Source organism: Podarcis melisellensis (genome assembly GCF_964234715.1).
Source record: "Podarcis melisellensis genome assembly, chromosome: 1".
Taxonomy (NCBI): domain Eukaryota; kingdom Metazoa; phylum Chordata; class Lepidosauria; order Squamata; family Lacertidae; genus Podarcis; species Podarcis melisellensis.
Window position 1 is genome coordinate 58,151,978 of NC_138528.1, and position 9,904 is coordinate 58,161,881.

The 9,904-nt window shown below is 42.2% G+C and overlaps 1 long non-coding RNA gene across 3 annotated transcripts; it reads left to right on the forward strand.

Moving 5' to 3' along the window:
• The first annotated feature begins 1,744 nt into the window (after window positions 1-1,744).
• LOC309367827 lies at window positions 1,745-9,472 on the forward strand. 3 transcript variants are annotated; one of them, XR_014167373.1, is made up of 4 exons: window positions 1,745-2,013; window positions 3,322-3,439; window positions 4,363-4,512; window positions 9,376-9,472. It is a non-coding gene; the product is annotated as an uncharacterized lncRNA (long non-coding RNA). The 3 variants fall into 3 exon arrangements; XR_014167374.1 differs by lacking the exon at window positions 9,376-9,472 and having other exon boundaries at window positions 3,317-3,439; window positions 4,363-4,887; XR_014167375.1 differs by lacking the exon at window positions 9,376-9,472 and having other exon boundaries at window positions 4,363-4,887.
• The last annotated feature ends 432 nt before the right edge of the window (window positions 9,473-9,904 follow it).

The following is a 9,904-nucleotide window of genomic DNA, read 5'->3' on the forward strand; positions in this document are numbered from 1 at the left end:
GTGACCTGAATCTTACTGCCAGGTCCAACATTTTAGGATCGCACCTTGAAGGTGTAGCACTCTTTCTTTCAGAATCCATGCAGACTAAAGTTTCTGCAGGATTAAAAGAAAAGAGGAAGGACAGGAGTAATAAACAAAGAAAGGGATTTCCTTTATTTGCACCAGGGGGATCAGAAGAAAAGGAAGGAAAAATAAGAGCCTCGTACATGAAATATTCTTGTGCCACCACGAGACTGCTGAGATGATCAGATTATGGTCCCTTCAATTGTCTGGCTTTGGAAAGACTATTGATTCCAAGCAAGGCTGGCTGGCCCACTGGGCTGTACTGCTGGGAAAGGAAAGTGGATTTAATGGTTCCCACTGGCCCCAGTGAAGCATGGAACTGGAGCTGGAGCTCAAGAAAACTCATTCCCACATGATATCAGAGAGCACACTTTGTCACTCCAGGAGCAAATGACATCAGTCCAGAAGAATATTACATGCAAAGTCCACAGTTCAATGGCAGAATATATATTTTGCATGCCTGTTCTTGAGAAAGGTTCTTAAGTGACTGCTCAGTCTGCTGTCCAGGTGTTAACTGTTGATGGGCAGCTTGAAGGCACCTTCTCTCCCTTAGGGTTCTTTATCTCTGAGTTGGATATTCCTCTGAATGGAAGATTCCTTCAAATAGAGGGCTTTCCTATAACAGCTCTTCAGATAGAGGTCTGTCCCCTGCAAAATAGGACACATGACCAGCCTAGCCCCATTCTTGGACCCCTCTTACCAGTTGCCTGTTTCCTTTTCTCTGCCTCGCTACTCCCCTCCCAATCCTCTCAGGAGTCATGCTATAGAGAACAAAAGGGTATTTTATTACAAAGAGGGAGGGGAGAAGAGAGATTAGGGCAAGTTATCAAATGCTTGATTTAACATATACAAAGTCAAAATTCCCACCTCATAATAAATCTGACTGCAGCTCTGGTAGCAAATGGAGATAATCTTTATCCCTTACCTGAGCAGGATGCGTCTGGCAACTTATATCTGGATGCTGTGGGGCACTTACTTCCAAATTTTGGATGGCCAAACAAGTCCACTCCTTTGAAGCTGCTGACCTGTCCAGACTTCTCCTCTGAGCATGGAGGTCAGGTCTTAAAGGGGGTTTCTTCCTAATGGGCTCTTTTCCCTCGGCAGTGCTCCCAACTGCTCCCAGGAGTCTTTCTCCCAAATGATCCAACAGATGTCAGCCTTCCTTGGTTTACTATTCCCAAAGGTTCATTCCTAGAGAGTCACATTGCCCCCCTTTCCCCCAGGAACATGTGAGACTTTAACCCTATTTGCCCTGTATATGCCACTCTATCATCATCATCATCAATTGATTAATTGGCTTCTATACAATTGCCTTGAGATAGATTCAGTTATGAGGGAAGTTCTGTTACAAGTTCAGTTATGAGACAAGTTCTGTTCTGCCCAGCTAATGTGTGAGTAATATTGGGATAATCAGGTTTCCTGCTAACATCGAGGGAGTCCTACATGCATACATCTTCACATCACTTCAGATTAACACTGACTGCACATTGACCAATTTCAGAATCCCCTTCAGTACTAGAATGCATGGTTTTTATACTGGTTATTATGATTATGAGCCAATGTGGTGTGGTGGTTAGAGTGTCGGACTAGGATCTGGGAGGCCGGGGTTCAAATACCCACTCAGCTATGAAACCCACTGGGTAACCTTAGGTTACTTACTCACCCTCAGTTGAACCTATTTCACAGGGTTGTTATGAGGATAAAATGGGGAGAAGGAGAACTGTGCATTTCACCTTGAAGTCCTTGGAGGAGAGGCGAGATGTAATGATAAATCAACAACGATTGGTTAATACCAGTCCCTCATAGACCATTGCTTAGTGGCAGTGCACAGAGACGTTCCCAGAAGTTCTATCCCATGGTGTCTCCAGGCAGGTCTGGAAATGATTCATGTGTGAAACCTTGGAGAGCCACTGCAAGTCAAGACAGTGCAGCAAGACAATATTGAACTAGGTGGGTAAAGAGAGTTTCCTCTGTTCCTATTTCGTATAACTGGGAGGCCTTCATTGTGCTGACACTGACATCTTGTTTCACATGACAGCATAAATCACAAGCTTGTAATGTCAATTAAAACATATACCACATTCTTTTCACACACACACCCCATAATGTTTAATCCAGGTATGACAGGTTCGTTTCCTTTGAGGTCGGGGGTATCATCCATTCTCCACTTGCCAAGATCTAGCGTGTCTGCATGCAACAATTGTGTTTTATGAGTTTAGCATTATAATTACTGAAGTATCTGCGAGGGTGACAATCGGTTTCTTTGTTTACCGATAGGGATGTCTTTTTTAATGATATAACACAGACATTTCAAAAGGATTTTAATAATCTGCTGGGTCTGGTGCTATATAATTTAACAAAACTGCCAATGGCATTATGTCAGCAAACTTACTCATAGTGAATCTATCTTTTTACTCTGACTCAAGCAATAGTTGCAATTCGTATTTTGCAACCCCTGGCTAAAAGAAGCTCAATTACTATTTTTTAATTACAACGTATGGGGGAAACAGTATGTATCTATAGACATACAACACAGCCTACAATACCAAACTGGACACATGGCATAAATTTCCTTAGAGCCTATTTGGTATATTTTCTTGGTGGATGGAATCTGCTGCAGCACTTCTCAATCCTTCACTGCCTAATCCATGTAGGAAGAAGCCATGATGAGACTCCTTCTCCATCTGATACAATACTCCCACAACAGTAGTATCAGAATGTAGCCTTGCTTACTTATCAGTAGGGATTAACAGACCTGTCAGTTTCAGTTATCTCAGTTTCTTATATCCCCCCCCCCCATTTTAAAGTCCATTTTTCTGTAGCAATTTCTGATATATATGTTTTAATCTTCATGAAAACTCATATAGCATTTTGGTGCAATGTTTTCTAATGAACACAGTTTCGCCTATTGTGCACATTTTTTTTGCAAAGCTGTTTCCCCTTATATTGCAGTTTTATGCTATTTTTCACTAATAATATGCCTTTGCATGCCTGTATTTCACCCTATTAATTTATTTTTGTAGATATTCCTTGGTTGAAGAACTTCATTACAAAATTCATAGAAGTCCAAATTGGAAAGAGTGGTTGTGTTTTGGTTTGTTTAAAGGCAAGTTTGCATTTAAATATTAACTGAATCAGATTCCCCCCCACCTATCCCTACTTAGCAGCTATGCAGTTTCTAAAAGAGATTATGTTTGTTTGTTTGTTTGTTTGTTTGTTTGTTTGTTCTATCCCACCCTTCCTCCCAATGGAGCCCAGGGCAACAGCAAATCCATCTCACAGGAAGAAGAGCATGGTTTCTCCAATCTCGATAACTCTCCAACAAGGTGCGTAGACAATAGCAACTCACCAAGTGGGAGTCTCACGAAGCAAAACGGTACTAGACAGAATTCAACACAACCCTACCTTTCATGATAAAGGCTTGGTAATGTGGAGTCCTTGCATCCAATATGAATTAGAATGAATCACAGAATACAAGCATGTGAAGTCACCTTGTACTGGGACGTTCTACGTAGCTCAGTATCACCTACTCTGATCGGCAGTGAGGTCTATGAACTCTGGCAGATATCATTCTCATCCCCATTACCTGTGTTGCTTGGGGAGATAGAGCTTGTGGCTTTCTTCATGCACATCATATGTTCTAGGGACATAAGAAGCTGTCTTCTACTATGCCTGTACTCAGATGGGCTCATCACGTTAGTTTTACTGATTTTAATGCTACTGCTTCTGTCTCCATTTCTGCCATTGGTTTTACACTGGTGTACCTTGTTGTGGTATGGATCTGTGGGGATTTTTTTCACCAATATACTGCCATGTTGTGCTAAATTTTAAAAGGTAGGAAAGAACTGTCAGCACTAAACTCCCACAATTTTTCGAGTTACCATGGGTACAAACAGATTTCTTTTGGAAACATTCGATGCAGAAAGGAGTGCTAAATTTCTGCTGGTTTCCACTAGATTTGCAGAAGAAATATCACATAAAAAGTAAAAATGAACAAGTATGTAAGCATCATGAGGATGAAATAAAATGATGTCTAAATGCAGCCTGAGTCAAAGTACTAACCTATGTTTTTCAGTGACTCCCTGGGGTTTTAGACAGGGGAAATTTCCAGCCCTACCTAGAGATGCTTAGGTTTGGACTTTATGAGGCTAATGCCCTGCTTATGAGCTACTGCTCTTTCTCCGTACATCAGAGGAAAAATCAAAGTGATATCAATCTTAATTATATGGTTGCCACCAAATTCTACCTACTGCAAAATTTGGGTAATTGATTATTGGCATTTAACATTCTTGCTGACAGTTTGCTTCCAGAAACCGTCCAGAGTGAACAAAGAAATAGGTCAAAGCACTCAACACTCCTTCAGCCTCATCCTTTGACATATGAACGGAGACTGAAGCTGCAAGCAATCTGTGTCCATCAAATAGGAAAGTGGCTTTTGGTTGTGCAAAGGTACCTATTAAGCTCCTCTAACCTACCTGTTTCCCTTGCAACGTCTTATCCACCCTTATGCAGAGGGAACATTGGGACCCAAGTTCCAACTGTAATAAAGTAGACGAGGTGGGCAGGGAGAATGCCAGGGCTTCCAAAATAGTGTGTGATACTATCAGCCCCACATCTTCAAAAAAGGAGACGTGTGGTGGGGAAAACTTGGGTACAACAATAGAACAGCAAAAGAAAAACAACAAGGCTATATCCGACGGGGAGGAAGAATAAGCGGAGGAACCAAAAGGAATATCGCAGATGAATATAGAATTTAAGATACGCCTCTAAGCACCAAAGTAGGAGGAGGTGGAGTCCAATAAAGTAGTTTTCCACTGGAGAGCACTTAAGAGTCTCTCAGACCTGTCTCTGGCTGCGCAGTCTGGGCGTGGAATGCAGCTGTAGGCGTCAGTCTCAGTCATTCTTTGGCTACAGAACTGCTGCTGGAGGAACACTGTGTGAGGGCAGAAGGCGGTGGCTACTCTCTGTCTCTTCTGCTTGCTTCTCCGGGTGGCTCTTCTTACTACTCCCCCCCATGTAGCTTCCTCGGTCTCTCTTTCCTTCTTCAACTCTTCCCTTCCAAATGTCTGGGAGTGGGGACCCTCTGAACCTCCTCAGAACTCTTTCCCAGTCTCCTTAGGTAGAACACTTCCAGGTTCTCCTAAAAAAAAAAAACATTTCCACTCCAAAAGCGCCCAAAAGGGCTGTGGTCCAGACATTCCCCAGAGGCTACTCTGCAAGGGGCTGAACTGCATAGAGCTACACCTCTCCTCGAATGCTTAGAAGGTCACAATCTGATCCGAGGCGAGTTGCAGCAGCAGTACTACCACCATACAAATATTAGAAATAAATCAAGAAACTAGCCTCCCAAATACATGTTTAGATTTGAAGTGGGTCCCAGGTCTGAAAAGGTTGAGGATTACTGACATAGAAACATCAGTCAAGAAGCTGGACAAGAACTTTATTGTCTCACTCCAACAGCAACAGAAAACTCCTAACTCCACCCAGGTGCATCAAAGTCAGTGCCAAGCAGTGGCCAACTAGTGGGTAAACTACAGTACATATCTTTTATTTATTTCATAAAATTTATACACTGCTTGATAATTATTATTATTATTATTATTATTATTATTATTATTATTATTATTATTAAAAAACACCCTTATAGTAAAGGGAGCAGGGCTTAGCAGAGAGTAGAGATGTCCTTCCCCCAGCAGGGGCACACCAAGCCTTTGGCAAAGTTGGCTGTGGCCAAGGTGCAGGCCGGGGGGTGGGCACAAAAATCATGCCACTGATAAGTGTGTGAACCCAGAAATAGTACCTCAGGTTAAGAACTTTGCTTCAGGATGAGAACAGAAATCGTGCTCCAGCGGTGCAGAGGCAGCAGGAGGCCCCATTAGCTAAAGTGGTGCTTCAGGTTAAGAACGGGCCTCCGGAACGAATTAAGTACTTAACCCGAGGTACCACTGTACATATAGGGAGCTGTCTTAAAATGAGTTAGATCATCTAGCTAGCTAAGTAGCTCATCTACACTGTCTGACAGCAACTCTCAAGGGTTTTAAGGCAGGCACAAGGAACGGGGGGGGGGGGAAATACAGGTCCTTGCCAAGGGCACAAGGGAGCCTCTCCCCCCCCCATTCTCATTTGTTTGCTTATGTGTGAGATTGACACCTCAGTAGGACAACTATCATGTAACTTTTCCATGTACAAATAGACTTCAATACGGGGCACTTTAAAACAAGTATTCTTTCTGATGTCATTGTGAAATGGTTTGATTTCTTGGGACAGTGTACCGCAAGTAAGAATTTGTTTTGCACTCAGGATAATTAGAGGGGTACTAATTTTGAGCCTGGAATCTCCATCTCAGGAAGATTGTGACAGTGAACTAGTTCATATTTGCAAAACCCTTTGATGTTGCCACCTCTGAGGGAGATTGCTTTCACTCTCATCAAATTTCACCAGAAGGTTTTGCAACAATGAGGAATTAGTGTCAGTACCTGGCAGGTACACACACTTCCCATACTACTTCTGAAGGCATTGAACAAAAAACATCCATCCCACTACTGACATTCAGAACAATAATTCAAAGCTAAAGTACATGAATTGGGGAAAATGCCTTTTTACTGCTTATAAAATCAAGTTAGGTTGCAATCCTAGACACACATGCTTTGGAGTAAGTTTCACTGAGTTCAGTGGGACTTATTCCAGAGTATACATTTATTGGATTATTCAGTGAGATAGTCCTTGACCAAATATTAAGTTCTTCCCTCATGTCCTTGTTCTTCGGACCCTACTTCCTTCAGTGGCAAGACAATGGTGATCCAAGAAAGGACCTTTTCAATTATGATGCTCTGTATCTGAATACTCTCTGGAGTGACTTGCCTCAGCATCTTTCTCTATGCCTACGTCTTCTAAGTATTCTTGTTTTAGGCTTCTGATTTTTTTCTTGGTGTGTCTCTGACATTTTCTTAACTTTCTTTTAACATGTTTTATGCTGCTCTGCTATTAATGCAACATTTTAGTATGTTTTAATTTGTTGTTCTCAGTGCTATTTTTCTAGAAAAAGAGGTGCCAGAATTCACCACGAACACCTCCCTCATTCTCTTATGCAATGGCACCCAACTGAGAGGTTCCGGCACTGAGTTCCAGCGTGTTCTGGCAGAAAAAAAGCCCAGGTTATTATTATTGATAGCTATTTTAGGAATTCTTAGGTTGAAGGGCAGGGCACGAAGTCTTCTAAATGGATGGAAGGATGAAGAAGAGTTTGGATTTGATATCCCGCTTTATCACTACCCGAAGGAGTCTCAAAGCGGCTAACAATCTCCTTTCCCCTCCTCCCCCACAACAAACACTCTGTGAGGTGAGTGGGGCTGAGAGACTTCAGAGAAGTGTGACTGGCCCAAGGTCACCCAGCAGCTGCATGTGAAGGAGCGGGGAAGCGAACCCGGTTCACCAGATTACGAGTCTACCACTCTTAACCACTACACCACACTGGCTCTCGGGTGTGCTCAAAATAGAATATAACAGGATCAGGCCAATAGTCCCTCTAGTCCAGCATCCTGTTTTCACAGTGGCCAACCGCTTGCCCACAGGAAGCCCCAAAGCAGGGCCTGGTCACAACAACACACTTCCCACTTGTGTTCCCCAGGAACTGTTGTTCAGAGGGATGCTGCAGGCAGAGCCATAGTCATCATGGCTAGCCAAGTTTGTATAAGGAGGTAGGAGTGTTGAAAAATAATTTGAAATAAATTCATCTGAAACAAAAGTAATGTATTTGCTTGGTATTCTTAACCTAAAAAAACTCATTTGCTTATCCACTTGAGCGGAACCCTTGAAGAAACATGGCTATGTGCTTTGAAATTCAAATGTATCCCCAAAATGCATGTTTACCTATATTAATAGATAGTAGCAGCAGCCACAAAGGAGCCTCTCTAATCTACATAGTAATATAGATTCTAGGTATGCATGCCAGCAGGCATCCTGAGTTGCATAAATGCTGTACGCTTTCCAGATGCCAAAGTACATATTCAGACAATTCAACACAAAGTATTACGTGGGCTACAAATCATGTACAGACTGAATGGCTTTGGCTTGGTGAAACAGGAGTACATTGGGGTGGGGTGAATATTTGGTTTATGCCATCAGCTCCACTGTGAAATAAGCTGGCATTTCAAAAAGCAGATGCAGAATGGCATAGCTACTTATCAAGTACAGTATATACCACTTTACAGTTTTTATTGTATTCATAACAGAGGTTAGCTTAACATGTTTTTAACTGAAGCAATAAAAGGCAACAGGGCAAAAGAAAGAAAGCTGTCCCATTATGTCACACACACTGTCTTTCCATCTTTGACCCAACTCAAACACGTAGAAACTCATCAAGAAAGCTCTGCAATAACATATTCACATCTCTTAAGCTATTTGTGGCAAGGTGAATTTCCTTTAAGTTGCAGAGTATTCAGAGAACAGAAGGTAAACTAAGCTTTTATGGCAGCTTTTCTGCTCCTTGCAGTGTTTATGTTTCATATGGGAACTATTCCTAAGTAGGGTGTGGTCCTTCCTTTAATAAAATATTTGGTTAATCCCCCCCATTGTGCCTCTTGGGCTGCCATGAATCTGTCATTTAAACAACTCATTCTGCTGCAAGAAACTGGTGAGATTTCTATTTAGGATGTAAATTTGGTCAGTATAATGACCTATGTATAGATGCTCTCTATTTCTGTCTGTCGGCATGTAGATTCCTCTTCATAGAATCATAGAGTTGGAAGAGACCACAAGGGCCATCGAGTCCAACCCCCTGCCAAGCAGGACCAACCCCCTGCCAAGCAGGAGTTCAAAACCAGTGCGAGTGAGAAAGGTAACAAAGCTGAGAAGATAGAAAGATCTTGGGCTGCGGCTTGGGGGAACTCACATATTTCACCTTGGAGACAGAACCAGATATCCCTGCCTCCAGTACCTTCCTCAGCAAGCCTGAACACCCTTAGGGACATCAGTTGCCAATGTACCAAATCACCTCATTTATCAGTCTCTCCATCAACTGCCATGCAATATTACTGAGCTACTTTAAACTTTGCATGATAACCACAGGCTGTATACCCAGGTGCTCAAGAACAGGCAATATCTGCTCAATGTAACAGCTCTGAATGGCCAATGGTTGCTGCTTGTAACAGGATTGGAAAATCATAATATGGCCAGTTGATGACTAACAAAACCAAGCCAAATCTGCCTATAAGCAGATGTGCTTATAAGCAGATTTGACAGGCAGGCATGATGTTGACTTTGAAAAGTTCTTGTTTGCAAAGCTTTCATTTTCCTCTTTTTGTATTCTAACAGATAAGTCATCTAACATATGTAAATATGCCAACAAGGAAACCACATAAAGGAAAAACACACAACAAAATAGGACGAACTAAAGACAATAAGCAACCTGTTATAACGATAAGCAAGTTATAATATGCTGTCTAACATTCCAATTAAGTGTATTATATTTTCACTCAGTTTCAAACCTATTTGAAGTGCCTACCCTTCGGTGAACCCAAATCAATCATTGTAATTTGTCTCTGAACACTAGAACTTGTGGACATTGGTCTCAGGAAAAGGAAAGAAAGTGCTTCTTCACAAAGTACATAGATAAACTGGAATTTGCCATGATGGCCACCAACCTGAATGGCTTTAAGAGAGGATTGGTCAAATTCACGGAGGATAAGACTGTCAGTGGCTACTAGCCATAATGCTACTAGCTCTGCCTCCGTGGGTGGAAGCAGTATGTTTCTGAATGCCAGCTGCTGGTGACCACAGGAGGGGAGAGTCACTGTTGCGATCAGGTTCCACTTAAGGGCTTCCCATGGGCCTATGGGTTTGC